Source organism: Coptis chinensis, chromosome 2, assembly GCF_015680905.1.
Source record: "Coptis chinensis isolate HL-2020 chromosome 2, ASM1568090v1, whole genome shotgun sequence".
Lineage (NCBI taxonomy): Eukaryota > Viridiplantae > Streptophyta > Magnoliopsida > Ranunculales > Ranunculaceae > Coptis > Coptis chinensis.
This window is the reverse complement of record NC_141457.1, coordinates 3,845,904-3,864,329: the sequence shown is the minus strand read 5'-3', so window position 1 is coordinate 3,864,329 and position 18,426 is coordinate 3,845,904.

Sequence of the window (18,426 nt, the reverse complement as noted above, 5' to 3'; positions counted from 1 at the left end):
ACCCGAAATCCGAGCCCGAGCCCGATGGGTACCCGAAATATAGGGTTAGGGTAGGGTTTGGTCGCACTTCTCAACAAAATACCCGACTCTGAACCCGACCCGTTGAAAACCGGTCCGAGTTCGAATAACCCAATACCCATTCAAAACCCAAAAAGTCGGGTTCGGGCAGAGTCGGGTACCCGTTTGGACATCCCTAACTACACTAGATACAAAATCAGTTAGACTTACGCAAGTGTTGTACAAATGCTTGGGTACGTAGTAATTCACAGTACAACATCAATGTTGTAGTAGAGTTGACAATGCGACATCCATGTTGCACTCATAATTCATAGTGCAATATCCATGTTGCAGTGGGATATTAGACAAGAACTATGTATGAACTTACCTTGTTCTCAGCCATAACTACACTAGATACAAAATCAGTTAGACTCACCCAAGTGTTGTACAAATGTTATCAATTATACATATATATACTATCATGAAAACCATATTTCTTATTAATCTAGAACTAGTAGTAATTTGATCCAGATGGATTCGAACCATCACCCTCACACTTAATGAGCGCTCTTCCATTTTGAGTGTATGGATCATTTTATTATACCCACACACTAATGAACATATATAATGAGTAGACGAAATAGTTGCAGAGATATTGATTAAAACAACAACAGAATCAGTTGCACTATTAAGGGATCCAAACACGAGACATTCTACAAATGAGAATTTGTACACGAGAAAGGTACTTGTAACAACACAAGGAATAAACTAATGAAAGCAAAATCCTACTATTTTTCCTAGTATTAAACCAAAAAGAGCGAGTAGATCGAGATGTTAGCATAAATGTGACTAAGATAGCAGAAGTGACGATGACTCCAAAGTTCGAAAAGAATATTTCTTGCAAGTGCAATCATAAGTACTTCACAATAAAAAATGAGAAAACCACTTTTCATATGTTAAGCAGAGTTCTCATTACAAAATATGCAAACTACACTCTTAATGGAAACTTCAAAGAAGTTAATTATTTGGTTTATGCAAAGTAGAGTTCTCATTGTTCAGTATACAAACAATATTCATTCAACTGCTTTCTTTGCCTTCTCTCTGCCAATTATTTTATTGGAGGTTGCCCATCCACTTTCTTGTTCTTATTATTTCATTCTACCAAGACATTCCCACATGTAGTTTCAATAGCTTGAGCTAAATCCAATTTGGGTGGGGAAACAAATATATATATATATATATATTTGGGGAACAAATATATATATATATATATATATATGGAAAAAAAAAAAAATATATATATATATATATATATATATATATATATATTTTTTTTTTTTTTTTTTTCCCCATATATATATATATATATATTTGTTCCCCCAAATATATATATATATTTGGAAATTGAATCTAACTATTTGGAACCCCTGTAATCATGGAGTTTCGCTACTGAAGAAGACTCTACAAAACTAAACTCATCCAACCACATTTCATAAGTTGTGGATGTGAATACAATATGAACCAACTCCATATAGGAAACGGCTCCACCAAAGGTTGTACATAAAATTTCTTTCAACTCACCAAAAATCCAATTTTTAGTAGAAACTTGGTGAAACAGGTATCATCACAGTACTTGAACTTCCTCCAAATCAATAATCCGAAATCTTAAGTATTACTCAAGTGAGCTAACAGAGTAACGGTAAATTGCCAAATAGAAAACTAGAGTAACATTAAAATTGTTATATAAATCTATTACCCAAGCCTCTAACCTCGTATTTTCTAATTCGGGTCGTCTAGTGAAAAAAGCTACTAGGATTTTCTCTATAATTTTTGAAAACAATTCGAATGTGCGTATTTTATTTAACTCTACAAATAAATGAAAATAACAAACAACCACACACTTGCAAAACTAAAAGTAAAAAAATAAAAAATAAATGATTATCAGGATATACTTGAGATTAGTGGTAGCAACATCTTCTTTAGTCTCATTAGTAGAAAACAACTCAAGTTTATTTACCATATCCTCACACTTGTGCATAGCTTCCACTCCCGTTTTCAACATGTCCTACATAACCCAAAACTAACGAACCCAAATAACAATGAATTCTTAACTAATAAAAAAACTACAACTAATTATAATTAAAAAAACAAAAAAGTTATTACCTTGTTGACAGTGGAATTAGATGCCATGGTATGTATTTTTAACACTTGTTCGAGTAACGTTGGTAGCAGTAACTCACCAAAATATAATTCCCCCATTCTTAAACCCAACTACAAAATCAAAATTAGATCTAAAGCAAATAAACATATGAATCTTGACATATTTGAAATGTTAAAAGTTAAGGTTTAGCTTGAATACCTTTGTACTTCTTTACAAATTAAATAAATAAAGCAACTTGATGATCCTACTTGGCCTGCAAATGAGAGAGAGAGAGAGACACACACACGAAGGTATATGAATAACTAATTTGAGGAGTAACAAATTTGATATAAAATGATATATAAGGTATTTAAAAAAAAAAAATAAGGCACGCTTGGTTTTTTCTCTTAACTAAGCAAAACCGGAACCTTTATTTCACGCTTTAAAAAACCGGATGGGCTTTAGCTGTAATTGCCAAAGTTAATGGGTTTTAGGCTAATAAAGACCAGAATTAGGGGTTTTACCCCAGTTTTATGAGAAAAAAATGGATCAGTCTAGTTGCAATACATGGAACTCTGGAGTGCAACGTGACCACACCGTTCTGTCTTGACAAATTTTATGCATAGCTTCTCTGTATATGAGATTGCATTCAACATTTCAAGCCATCATGGTCAGCTAACATAACACAAATTGGGGGAAACTCCTGAAACTATCAAATAAATCATTGACATTCTTCGAACCAAAATGATATATAAAAACAACACTTAGACTGCATCGTTTCTTATGGAAATGCTCTTGGTGGTTACAATTGAAAATGGATTATTAACTTCCACTTTAGAATCTCCAAGGAAAGGTTATCTGTACAATAAATTTTAATAATATAGAGCTTCTAGAGTACGCAGGCCGGGTGCACTGGTGCGCAGGCTTCTGGTCCACATTTGTTTTTAGTATTTTTTTTGGTAACCGGCTATGTAAGTTTAATAGAAGTTTAATGACATTTAGTTAAAAGGGCGAAAAAATAATTTACAACGTAGATTTTACTTTTAGATTAGATTTTGGTTTACATTTACATCAACCATTTCAACATAACAAAATTATTATCGGTCTTCCTCGTCCCCTAAGCACTCTAGAAGCTCTAAACTTCATTTAATACAACCATCAACCGTCGATTGTATTTTCTTGTTAATTGAATCAATTTCAATTTCAATTCGCGGTTAGTGGTCAAAAGTTCATCTTACATTCTTACACAGTAGCAACCTTCACAGTAACAATAAGGTTAGTAAACTGGTTCCTCAACTTAAAGAAAGATTTTTGAAAAGTGTCTGCAATTCAATTTGCAATTTGTGTTATAATGTATTGAGTTGTTAGGGTTTCTTAATTTTGGAGATTCATTCCCATCCTATGAATGACGTATGATATATTCTATGTATATGCCTTATAAGAACGAATGGTACATGTAATATATCATTCTAGTGGATAGTTCAGAAACATTCTCCCAAAAATAGATGAATGATAGATAACAAGTATCATCCTTGTTGGACAGCATTCTCCCAAAAAATGAGAGGTGCATTCTATCTATTTGCCTTCTAAGAAGAAATGGTACATGTAATATATCATTGTAATGAATACTTTAGACTTCAGAAACATTCTTGAGGCAATAAGAATAGGAAAACTTTTTTTTTTTTTTTTTTTTTTTATTTTCTGAATTTTTCGTTAACTTGTTTGGCAACTTGTTCACTCATTGTTCCGGTTTTACACTCGCAATACATGTGGCTTAGAAGGCTGCGCACCATAGCTATGGTGGAGCAGGCGCACCCTAGATTTTGGTCTCTCTCTCTCTCTCAGTACACCATAATTAACTTAGCCTTTTAAATTAGACCAACCTTTTTTCTACCTCTAAATACCCTTATCAAATATTAAAACAAATTATTCATTGCCTTTAAAATGGACTCCTTTGTCATTTGATTCTTTGCTTCCATTTGTACCCTTAAGTTAAAAGAATGTATAACACATTCATAATTGGGGTATTTAGTTTTTGGGCCACATTATAAATGGATAATTTGCAGTTGGTCACCAATTGTTCGTTTATTAGCGATTGGGCCAAAATTGACGGTGATCCGTCAATATTTTATAAATTGACACATTTACCCTTACACGTGTGCTACACATGATTGAGATGTTAAAGCCCAACAATCTTAATGAGTGATGATGTCACATCATCTTCCTCACATCAGAGTAGGACAAACAGAAGCTTTAATGGGTTTTTAAACCCTTGATTCTATCTGTCAGGTTCGGTTAAATTCTTATGACTAAAAAAGAATTTAACTAAGTGGCACTCCTTCCTTGCTTCTTACCCCGTAGTGGGATATTTTTTTACAATCGATCGTCCCTGGCTTGGCTAGGAACCTAGTCCCTTCTTGTGACAACAGAAGAGAAGGAATTGCCTTTTTCCTCTCTTTTTCGCCTTTCGCCTTTTGCCTGGTCAAATAAAAAAATCCACTACCGACTAAGATTTCCACGAAAAAATCTGCTAGTCGAAGATCCACTATTTACTTATCTATCTAATAAGATAGGGTTTTTTCCCCACTAAAAGACAAAATAACAGACAAAGGACGGCTCAGATCTGTTTGAGCAAGATCAAACGACTGTTCTTCATCCTCACTTTTCTTCTCGACTCTTTCTTTCCAATATCGAGTCTCTATCCAAAGAAGCTCGAGCCCGATCTACTCTCTCTGATAGAAGGCCGTCTTTCTTCAAGAGAAGGAAGGAAGCTCCCGATCCACTATTCCTAAGGAAATCTCGATCTGCCTCCATGTCCGGTGAGTCATACATGTTAAGCATAGAAAAAAAGTTTCCTGAACTAATGATAGTTTGTGTAATATCATGTTTTTTTTCTTGAACTTTCTTATAATAATTAGTTGTTTAGCTTACTCATTTAGTTATTTTGATTTTTGTTATAAGTTTGATAACTATAAACGCGGGAATTGTAAGTTTACTATTGGATTTGAAGTTTAGCAAATAGTAGATGAATTTCTCAAATGTAAACATTGTGTTATCAAGTGCAATTGATTAATTATGCCGAGTTTATAACTGTTACCCCAAGTATATAGGCTCCTGATTCTATTAACTATAAATATGTTTGATAGAGTCGACTGCGTGTAAGTAGTCTAGCCTATAGTATACCACATGAAATTTAAATCTATGTTCAGTGTATACTTTTTCCTTTTTTAGTTAAGGTTTGTGCGGAACTTAGGTTGGTTTACGAAGGGAGAAACGCTATGCTAGGATTGTGAAGAGAAGGTTTGCAGTAGATTTGTTTGGGCGGAATTATCTAATTTATATGTATTATTCGATTAGGAGAATTTGGGATGCGAGGAAGGTGTTTGATGAGAGGTGTGAAGAATGGGGAAGTTGGTATTGCAAGGGAGTGTTTTGATGTGATGCCTAAAAGAGATTTTTAGAGCTGGAATTCGATGATTGCGTGGTATGTTGGAGTCGGCGATATGGAGGCTACTCGAGAGCTTTTTGAGGGGATGGTGGTTAGAGATGTTGTCAATGTGCTGATGCTTTGTGTTTACCTATCGTTTGTGACATATTACAAGTTTCTTAGAGTATTTTGGTTTGGTTGATCTATGAGGATTGTATTGTTTGATTTTCAAGTTATGACAGGATTTAAGTTTTTGAAATGTTGAAAATACAAAGGAGACTCTGCTGGATTTTTTTTATTTTAAAAAATAAAAATAAAATTATGATGCTCTTAATTGAAGACTCTCTCCCCTTATTTTCCTCATTCTCATTTTGATATGTGTTGAATTAATGAATGTATAAGGGTATGTGTAATGAGTTGGTTTGTGAGAAATGAAATGCATAGAATTGCAATCATTAAGCTCATTTGAGTATGAGTAGTATGAAATGATTATGAAGTATATAACTATTGGAAATGGTTATATCATCGATCCAATGCTACCATAGAGATGGTCTCTTGGGGTGTTGTTCAAAAGCAATGTGTCTAGAGTGCCGACTGGCATGGGCATTCACTAGTTTCTAATAGGATAGGACCATTGGAAAGAAAGTAAAGTCAAATCTCGTGCTTTTGGGTGATTCGTCCCCGCATTCAAATGCTACCCACGTGAATGCTAGTCAAATCCGCCAAACCACATAAGCTAAGCAGCTAGATCGATTACAAACGTGTGATTAGTAGCTAATTCAGCAAAAAGAAGAACAACTTCTTCTTCTATGATGACATCTACAGCAGATTCAATGGCTTCATGCCCAAGGGGAGCGAACTTTTTATGATTTCACTAGCCGTCATAGAAGGGAAAGATGATCTATGCCCAAATCATGTCACGGGGTTGGAGCCTATCAAGCCAGCAACAAACATCAATAGCTTCACCTTTGGTGAGAACCTCTATTGTTCATGGTGGTTTTGGTGCTGGTGCTGGTGGCCAAGGTACTGCTGGAGATGGTGTTGGTGGTAGTGCTAATGGTGGAGGGTGTTTTAGTCATTATACAAAATTTATTTATTTGACCAACGGTGAAATCATGGTCAATGCAAATTCAACGCAGTCAACCGTCAATTTTGGCCCAATCGCTAATAAACGAACAATTGGTGACCAACTGCAAGTTATCCATTTTATACCCCTTCATAATTCATAAAGGATGTTTATGTAAATTCAAGTCAATAACCAAATACACGCATATATTGAATTGTACGTTGATATTTATTACTCATAAATTTTGACTTTAATTACCATTAAATTAAATGCAAGAATCCTCTCAACCTCCACTCTATGTCTCCAACCTCTTTTTCAAATAGTAAAATGAAATAAAATTTATGAAACTAATATTTCAAATCCAACGAGGGTTCACTTCCCCTCCTCTCTCTCTCCAAATCTCTCTTCACTCATCAGTGATTCCAATATCTGTCCTCCCACTCCCTCTCCCCCGCAAGAAGAAAAAACTTTCTCATTATTTTGATTTCAAGAATAACTTATTGGTCCCTACTCATTCATAAGTATTTCCAATGGAAGAGAAGAAGTTGATGATGTTGGTCATAGGAGGAAAAACATGGTAGAAGTAGTTGTTGTATTCACGATTGTGCCAAGTCTTTTTAAAGGTATTATATGTTCTAACTCTTCCCCTATGTTATTTTCCTTGCAAGATATCTTGCTTTTGTATGGTTCAAAAGAAAATTTTAAATGATTCTTTTAGTTACACATTATACTTACCATTTGCCATCCTTGCTTTGCTCATTGTTGGAGTTAGGACCGAAGGAGGGTACTAAATTATTCTCAATGTGTATACATGAGTTATTCACTTGTTGTTTTGATATTAATGACTTCATACATTGTTGCTTTTTTTACAGTATGGGAAGTATCCAAGCAAAAGATTAGCATCGGTATAATATTTCCTTGCTATGCCGCTTAGGTTGCTGCAATTCAAGAGAAATTTGGAAAGATGTACCAGAACATTGAGGACTTTGATGTAAGGGTGAAGTCTGTTGATGGATTTCAAGGTGGTGAGCAAGACATCATTATAATCTCTACTGTCAAATCAAACAGTGGTGGAGACATCGGTTTTTTATCCAATTTCCAGCATACTAATGTTGCTTTAACAAGGGCTAAGTATGTTGATCTATGGTTTTTAATTGATCAAAAGTTGTTATATTCAATATATTACATTGTAACTTTCAATATTAAAATACGAAATATGGATGACATTGCGCATTAATCGCCTCGGATTTTGGGAAATGAAACAACTCTGGCTAACAATGACTCTGTCTGGGCAGCATTAGTCAACAATGCGAAGGATAGCAAGTGCTTCTTTTTATGCAGATGAAGATAAGGGTCTTCTGAAAGCAGTAATATAGGTCAAGAAAGAGCTTGATCTATGCTCTTAGTGCAGTGCTGCTTATATGAGATAGATTCCGAGAGTAGCGGCCATGGCCATTAACTCTGAAAAGGATCCGGGGTAACTCATAGTTGATGTTGCATCACCTTGGGGGTGCTATCATTACTGGGATTCATGAGTTGGTTAATTGTAGATTCCGTGGGATTCAATGAATGTGTCACTACTGCTGTCACTAGCAGCCGAAGGTAACAAAGGTAATAAAGTGCTTTAGAATACCTAAATGTTGATATCACGTGTAGGAAATAGTACTAGCAATGACATAATTTTATAATGTGAATGACACAATTTGTTTGGTTTGCAGAATCATAATTTTGTAACGCGAATGACAAAGAAGCATGACATGGTAGTAGGCGGTACGATTCTACTATTGGATAATTAATTGATGTAGATGTTGTTTATCATACTTAATGGCTTATTAAGAGTTGTATGCCCTTTTTGGTTTCAGTTGAATGCTAAGAGTTTGTTATTGGAAATAGGGCCATGCTTATACATTGCACCCGCTCACTACTGACATTAATAATCCTCAATAGCATCTATGCAGCATCATATATCTCATTATTTTCCTCATGTGAAAAATCCAATGGCGGCCTTAAGGTATTTTGGTTAATTTGTCTCGAATGAAGCATGCTATTTCTTTTTGATAACTTATGTTTTTAGGGTACCCAAGCCGTCACCATTTGCTCTCCAACGACTTGCATTTTTTTTTTTTGGCTCTTATTAATTTTAGGCTTGCATCCTTCATTTATATATTTTTTTTGAGTGGAAATGTAAACTACATTGGATATCACATATATTATGAATTGTCGGGCAATGGGTAGAATCTGTTATTCTATTTAGTTCATGCTACGATCTATTCAGTGTCCTTGCTTTAATGTGATAAATCCTCATCTCTATTCCAAGACCTCAAATTAGCTTATCAATCTGCAGATCCCATAAAGGGTTCAGAGTTTCAAACGAGCTGTGGGTTTAATATTCTTATATAGTTCATCTGCTATTCCGGGTTAACTTGGTTTGGAGAGAGGGAGTTCATTTGTTGCCCAATTAGAAAAAGTTATGTGATGCACCTTAACTTCATCTTGATAACTTTGTGATCAACATACTTTAATTTTTTTGGCTCTCTTGATACCATTTTTCGGTATATTTCTCTTTTATCCATTTGTTCCTTTTGTGTGAGTACTTTCATCTTAGGTTTTGTTGTTAATTACTTCCTAGTATATATATGGAGCAAAAGGGGTGGAACCAACAAATGATGGAACCAAAGGGGCACTGGGGGGTATCTGACTATTGTTCTAATATCATTATTGTGCCTATACTTTATATATATATATATATATATATATGTGGTACTCCTTACCATGGTATATGAATGCAACAAAGATTATTCTCACTCCAATTTAATCTCAGTCTCCCATTTCTTAACCCCGTGAGTTCTGTAAACATTAGCAATGCCAATACTATTTTAGTTGGATGTTCCCTAATCGGACTTGGGTAGTACAATGCAACATTACATGCTCCATTATGTATCAACTATCAACATTATAAATCAAGACATCATTATGGCTGGCGTTCTGTGTCTGTGAATGCAACCATGAACTACCTCACCAAATATGTGCAAAATAAGCTGGGCACTAAAACTCAAAAATATGCAATGTAAATTAGTATTTTCTATGCACATTTCCTTTTGAAGTGTAGATGAATGCTCTAAACTTGAGAAATTCAATTGTTGGAGCTTAAAGGGGTTTAGGATTTAGGTGGTGTTATTGAGCCACTATAGGTAACACTTTATGGCCTAGAATTTATAAGTTTGAGGCATTGGTTTTTTGAAATAGTTACCCAAAGTAGAGAGAGGACTATTGGGGACTTGATTGGATTTTACTGGAATTGAGCTTTTAGGATTCATATTTCTATTCTATTCTTCAGTTGCTGTTATTCAATAGTTTTTGCATTATAACCCAGGTTAGTTTCCATGGTTCATGGGTTCGTCCTATTGCTGTTACAGATATTGTAAGGGTTCTTTGATGTCTATGTTTCTAATTTAGAGCAACAAGTTGGTAGATTCAGAACTTAGGACAGTGTATGGCACTAACTTGATCATGTTCGTTGAAATCTTTAGAATAGTAAATCACCCAAATTGAGTCATAATACTAGGATTTGAGCTAATAAGTGATCGGGTTTCAGGATGATTCACAAAAACTATTTGACTCGGAGAAATGTTTAGAACATATAAGGAATTATGGAAGTTTAAGATGGAATTTAGCTAACAAAAAATGAGTATTTACTTCTATGCTTTTCAGGTTCTTGAGTTCAAGAATATCATTAACATTGGTCTTACGCACACTCAAGATGCAACACCTTTATCTTTTGGGCAGGAGTTTAGTGACTACCCTATGCGAGTCTAAATTTTTTGTTTGTAGTGTGGACATTTTGTATTTAATAGTATTCTTGGAGATTGTATATGACAAGATCTTGGTGTCTACTCAAGCCAGAACTTAATTTTGGTAAGAAACTGATTAGTAATTTGTTTCCAGGTAAAGTATGGAATTGACAGTGTCATGTCATCATGTGTACTCTACCTCGCAATGGCAAGGAATGCATGGCATCTTTGAGCATAGGTATGCACAATATCAACAATTCATTGTCAATGCAGTATTTAGGTATAGTTGTTCTTCTAAAGGTGCTTTACAGAGATAAAAGCAAAAGAAGCTACAATTTATCAGTTTTTAGTTCAATATAACAAAAGTGGTGTGTTTGCTGGAAAAAAAAGTGACAACTCTCTCTTATTCTCTCAGATAAAATGTCATATAACTTCTTTACTATACCCTGCAACTCCTAGTTTCTGCCATACCATCTTAAATGACTATAATGTTCATTTCATATTCACATTTGAGTGGGATAGCATATATATCTTTATTACAAAAGTACACTATAATTAACCTGGCCTTTTAAATTAGACCAGCCTTTTTTATACTATTAAATACCCTTGATCAAATATTCAAACAACTTATTCAATGCCCTTTAAAAAGGACTATTTCATAATTTCAATTTTTCTTCCGTTTATACCCTTAAGTTGATATGATACCCTTAAGGACTTTTATGTAAATTAAAGTTGAAAATCAATTATACGCCACTGTTCAATTGTTCACGAGGTATTTGATAGAAATTTAATTGGTCTAAATAAATAGACTAATTTAACCCTATTTTATAATACTCGCAAGCGCACGAGGTCTATTGTAGTAGGTGTGCAAATACGAGGTCGATCCCACAGAAAATGTATGTTAGGTACAATTGAGTGATAGAATAATACCTAACCTAATCCGAATTATATTTGTTTATAGGAATAGTAGTTATAAACTAAAGCTAGCTAAACTATGAAAATAATAAAACTAATATTAAATACTTTTAAAAGAGAGAATACTAAGGCATTCGAATCTACCCTAGACCGTTGTAGGTTATCTTAGTTCAATTAATTTAAAGTTCTCTTTTTAATATGAGTAGCACGAGGGAAAGGCAACCCTTGCTTGCTCAAAGGTGTGAACATGAAGCTCTTATAAAAATCTATTTATTAAGTTTGATTGGACTTTAGCATATAATGATATAAACCCCTAGCAAAAGCTGTCTGTTTCAGGCACAACTTAGCCTTTCACAAGTTTAATGAAACATAAAAATGATGCTTTGATAAGAACAGAATATTAATCCAACTATTAACTAATCAAGTCATAACATAACATGCAAAACCACTAATATCGATGAAATCAATCAATTAATCTTTAAGTTCTGAAAATAGTAAAGTAATTAAACAGAAAAAACCTATACAAGTCTAGGGCTTCATCTAAGCCATAACTTGGAACATAGCTACACATGATATATATAACAATAAAAGTAAAACCTAAATCATGTTGTAAAGACTTCCCTTATTTTCCACTTCGTCTTCTCCAACAGTTGTGTCCAAGATAGCTTCAAAGCTTCGGTCTCCAAAGATGTAACCCGTTTTGGCTTGTTGAGACTCCGCTCCAGTTCTCTCCTTCTTCTCTCTCAGCCTCTCTCCTGTTCTTCTCTCTTTCTTTCTTCTTTTCTATTTTGCATTCTGGAGAGCCTTCCTATCCTTGGTTTTGCTTGGTATATATAGGGATTGATTAGGGCTTGCAAGAGTTAGAATCCACTTTGGAAATGTTTCCTTTGGTGTTTAAATCTTATTAGAACTTTCTAAATCGAGTTCCAAGCGGTGAGTGCAAACTGCGAAGGGTGTTGGAAAAAGTACTGTAATTTTGCGAATTTAGAAAAGGGAGTGGGCGCGCTCTCGAACAGGCATATTTGGGAGCACGCTGACCTCTTGACAACAACACTCCAAACTTTCACAGTAGCTTTAGAATACCTCATACATGCTATTTCCAACATTGTTTTATGTATTCTCTCTGGAGTCAAGTCGAGAGGATCTTACATCCCCGTAAAGTCCTCAGTCTCAGCCCGTTTCATCGTATTCGCATTGATTCCTGTAAAACTAATGAAACAGACTAATCAAAAGAACTTATACTAATTAACTAGACAATATAATAAATATGTAGCATTTATGTGCTTATCAAATACTCCCAAACTTACATTTTGCTAGTCCTCGAGCAAACTAACTCTAAACTAATAGCAAACCTAAAAATCCTAACTCACTTTCGTAGGAATCACGATTACACTTAGCATGTGTAACAAGCCTTTTGAACCCCTAGGTTATTCCTAGTGGACGAGTTTAGTCTCGTGAGAGTTTTCCAGAGAAGTTATTCACAAACTTCATCTATACTATAACGACTAAGAAATAAAAGTAATTACTCAATTTAATCTCAGATATCTATACATCTCACTAGTAATAAATAAAGAATAATCATTTTAAAACGTAAGTTAATACATGCATAATAATCAAATCATCTATAAATAAATAAACATGCAATGAACAATGCAATGAAATGCAATGGCAGGTCCGTTTATGAAACTTTTGGAATAACATCCCTATGTAGGTTCTCACAAGGAATGTGTCAAGACACAAATCACTCTGATTTTTCCACTCAAGTTTTGCTCACTCTAGTGTGCAGTGGGCACACGTTTTCTAACAATCTCAATGACGTCCAAAGGAGCCGAAGTCAATTAAACGCAACTACCACTTACTATCATACCAACATATTTCTAATTGAGTTAGATGTCTTTATTAGGTGTTATGTACAACTTAGGTGATGGTTTAAGAATAAATTGAATGGATAAACAAAATAGATAAGTCTAAGAAAATAGGGTCTTCAAATTACTTAACTAGAGAATACCTTTGTTCTTGCTTTTGTTTTTACACTTTTGTTCCATACTTAGCTCTTTTGTTTTGGTTTTTGACTCCTTTTTTTTTTTTTTTTTTTTTTTTTTTTTTGAGTTTAACTTTAATTTTCTTATTTTAGAAACTTTTTTTTTTCTATTTCTTTTGAAACAACTAACCAATATTTGTTTCTGCACAAATTTTTCTCGTCTCTTTTCTTCACTTCATCTTATTTCTCAAACTTGTCAAGATGGGTAGGCTATTTTTATTCTCTTTTCTTTTCTCAAAATTTTCTCCTCTTTTCTTCACTTCATCTTATTTCTCAAACTTGTCAAATTTCTAGCTATATCGATCCAAAAATGACCTAAATTCTTGCTTAGGAAAATGGTGTTGTGATCAAGCAAGTGGACGTGTTATTTCTCTACTCGGAGTTTACTACTCTCTTATGTCATCACTCAGATATTTCACTCATATGAGGCTTTTGGCTAGATTCTCACAGGATATGTAAAATTAGTAGTCTAACCTAGGTCTGAGAAAAATACTACCAAAGTACAATCATGAAGTTCATACAAGACATTTATAAAAAGATGCAATGACTATTACCTACATATATATTAACCTAAGTTTATAAAAACTACTTTTAATTCTAATGCTAAAGTGAGACTTCTAGACTATTATCATCATAGAAAAGGAAACAATACCATTATCACTAAGTGCATAATGTAAATAATTTTTTTATTTTTCGCTAACCAAAATATTTTGTTCATACCCCCAAACTTATTATAGACATTGTCCTCAATGTTGACATATATGCTCAGATTAAAAAAAAATAACAACATGGACAAGTAAAGATAAAGGAAAGAGGTTACCAATAGCTCTATGAACGAAAAATAAAAGCTCGAGTCACTTGTAGAAATTAGTACCTTACCAAAGATATAAGAGTAACAATATATATAAGGAACCAAATAACTACAACAACGACTAACATGTGTCACATGTCTCATTCCATAGAGCTACACGTCTCCAAAAAGGTGGAGAAAATGTGCTAGAGTGGAATGCATGAGATATGTGCATAATAGACTCAAATAAAAATGAAAACATGGGTTGCCTCCCATAAGCGCTACAGTTAACGTCTCTAGCAGACGAATGCATGCAATGTCATGCAGATAATCAAATATTCCAATCTTAAGCAAAAGATAATGCAAAGCTTAATATAACAACTGCCACCCCTAAACTTATACAAAACAATACTTAAACATACCATGTATCACCTAATAAGATATGCAAATGGAATAAGCAGTAAGTGAACATGAGACAATGCATCTAACAAATAGTAATAATGTCATCAGATTTTTGCAAAGTAGACAACACTTTCAAATTATCTTTTCTCACCTAAACGGCACGGACCTTAGGTGGAAAGTGTCTAGATTGTGTTTGTTTATATTTCACTCCCATTTTTGTACCATGATTCCTAGGCAAATTATAATCACATCTCATAGGTCTATTAGATAGACTAAATATAACAACATCATTAGGCATATGGTTACGAGATGGAGCATAAGATTGTGGAACCTGGTTCAAAAATGATAACGGTTGTACATGACTAGGTTTATGCCAAACCTGATAACTGCTTCTTCGAACACGACAATGATACTTAATATGACCTACACCACCATAATAATAACAAACGATAGGTTGCCTAGTATGATCAACATGATAGGTGGAAGGGGTATTTGCTGGTATATACACTAGTTCTAAAGAAGATGACACATACTTAGAACACATAGCAAGAGTATTACAAGCACTTAGACACTCATCAACACCCAAACTTGCATTACCACTACAAAAACTAGGGAATGTCATATTGGGGGTCCAAATTCTGCTTCAAAAAATCAAAAACAAGTTCAATATCCTTTTGAGTTTCCTTAATGATGCCAAACTCCCATTTCAAAGAATTATTCTTATCCCTAAGAGATTCATTCTCTGCCTGTAACTTGTTAGCAATACACATATTTTCATTAACCGTGGAACTAAAAACCGTGTTTTCACTTTCAAGAGATATTACCCTTTCAGCCAACCTCTCATTTTGTTCAAGCAATTCATGATTTTTTCTTAAAAGTGCAACATACAACTCTTGAAAATTATCATTTGAATCACTCAACAAACTATCATTGTTATTACTTAGATTAAGAGTGCAATCATTAGAAAGAGGATCATTAGAAATAGGACATGAATAATCATCAAGAGGATCATTAAAAGAATAGTCCTGAGATATAAGATTCACTACCTCTCTGTGTTCCTCATCATCACTATCACTAAAGTGGTTTGGACGAACATATAAATACACAGCAGAATCAGACCAAAAACCATCATCATTGTCATCACTATTACTTAAGATTTTTTGACTCCCCAAGATTTTTTTTTAGAAGAAGCTAGGGGTTAAGGATACCCCAACCTTTATTCATAGATTATCTAACTCTTGGGTACAGTTCCTTATTTATCTTCCTTTACAATGGAATATGGAGTTGAGTCTAGGGGAGGTATAAAGTACACCACATCCATATCCGGGTAGTCAGAAACTTTAGACAAGTAATCGGTTGCCCTATTACCTTCTCTAAAAATATGAACTAGTATGAGAGACACAAACAAACTACTAAGACTCTTAAGCTCAGCTACTAGATTCTTGTAGTGCCACGGCACTTGCTTCTGCCAGTTTGCTATTTTTACAACTCTGAGAGAATCAAATGCAACTTTTATGTACTTCGCACTGATCTCGAGAGAAGCCTTTAGACCAGCAACTATAACTTGTAGCTCCTGGTATAAGACTGAGATTTGTCTCGATCTGCCATAATAAGCCACCTTCACTTGACCGTCTTCATCTCTTATCAATCCACCATATCTCATGATATTGTCCTTCATCGACCCATCTGAGTTAAGCAGCAGCTCACCAGGTTCTGGTATTACCCAACTACACCACCTGATTTCCTTCTGTTAGTATCTTGGGGAGATACCCAACCTCTGTAAAAGAATTTGCAGCTGGATATTGTCGGTCACTTCTATCAAGCATTTGGCCAAGTATTCCTTCATGGTGTGTTTTAGATTGTCGCTGACCTCTTGTGCTGTCTTGACCCAACCCTTTAGCCTTCGCCTATTCCTTTCACACCAGATGGCATGCACCGTAGCACATATCAAGGCCCTAACCATTTCTGAGAACATAGAGTTGCATCTACACAGCCTCAACAAGTAGTTCCATTCTTCTCGTGATCCCAGGACTGTCTTTGGTAAGCCCATACTTTCCTTCACTGCATCCCATATAGCCTTTGAGAACTGGCAGTTGAAGAAGAGATGTGACGTACTCTCCTCATGAGAGTAACATAAGATGCAGACCGACTGAGAAAGGAGCTTCTTCTGCTTCAACCTATTTTGGGTGGGCAAGCATCCAGTGAAAGCCTGCCAGGTAGTAAAGGAATGTTGTGGCACCGACAGCTTTACCCACACCAATTTGAACCATTTTACCTTCGGCCTGATGTTCTTGATGACGGCATAAGTAGACTTGACATTGAATTCCCCTATACTGGTCGGTCCCCATATAACATTGTCCTTGTCTAAGAAGGAGTTAATTTAAGTTCCCATGATTATATCCTTAACTTCCCCATCAGGTAGCCCTTGTATCACATGATTCTAATGGTTATCTTCTATAATGCCGCTCACCTTTGCATTCTCTGGAATGATCTATCCTAAAATGGCTTGAGTAGTGGCCATTTGGATTAAAGGAATAGAGTGGCACCAAGGGTCATGCCAGAAACTTGTATTTTCCCCATTTGCGATCATATATTTTACAAACTTCATTGCAAGTTGTCTATGCTTCAGTATGCCTCTCCACACCCACGATGCATTTGTCGGAACCTTCATAGTCCAGAAGTTCCTCCCTCTTATTTGTTGGTCCCATGTCCAGTTGACCCATAAAGAGTCTCCTTTCTATGCAATCTTCAACACTAACCCACATATAACAGCTTTATTCCAAGTGATAGGGTCCAAAATCCCCAATCCACCCTGTTCTTTTTCTATCCTTAGAGTCGCATGACTAGCATGGTGCATGGTCCTCTTCATGTTTGGCCCGGCCCATAGAAATCTATTACAAATCTTCCCAACTCTTGCAAGAACCGTCTTTGGTAGCACAAAGGTTTGTGCCCAATATGTTTGAAACGACGAAAGGATAGATTGCACAAGTTGTAGCCTTCCTGCTCTGGATAAGGATTTATTCTTCCAGTTAGATATACGCGCAGTGATCTTTTCAATAAAGGAGAGACAATCCTTTATTCCTAGCCCAGCAGAGGTTAGAGGCAACCCCAAGTATGAAACTGGAGGAGAGATGAGGTCGGTGCCTAGGATGTCTGCCAACTCCTTACTTTCTTCAAATGACATACTGCCAGTCATCATGGTTGTCTTGACATAGTTAAGGTTCAGCCCTGTAGCCTGAGAGAAGACTGAGAGAATATCCTTGACTACATGAATAGAGGTCGACTCACCTCTACAAAACAAGAGTACATCATCAGCAAAGCACAGCTGCACAGGTAGGAGATTTTCCTCTGTTTGCACTTTGAGTGGGGGAGAAATGCTTTAGAACTCATTCCTTGGTGCAGGAGACTGCTCAGAACCTCCATGACTAACACAAAAAGGTATGGGGAGATGGGGTCGCCTTGGCGCAGACCACTTTTGCCGTCAAAATAACCTTCTGGGGTGCCATTCACTAGTATGGAATAAGAGGGAGAGGTGAAGCACATCTTTATCCATGTTATGAAGGCTTGTGGGAACTTAAATCTATGAAGAATCAGCTCCAGAGCACTCTAGCTAACTGAATCATAAGCCTTATTTATATCCAGTTTTATGGTACATCTCGGAGCCCCTCGCTTCCTTTTGTATCCTTTCAAAAGCTCATGGGCAAGGAGGATGTTCTCTTGTATAGCTCTCCCAGGAACAAAGGCAGATTGGTTACATGAAATCAAAGAGAAAATACATACTTTCAGCCTATTAGTCAAAATCTTAGTAACACACTTGTAAATGATATTACAACACGCAATCGGTCGAAATTCATCTA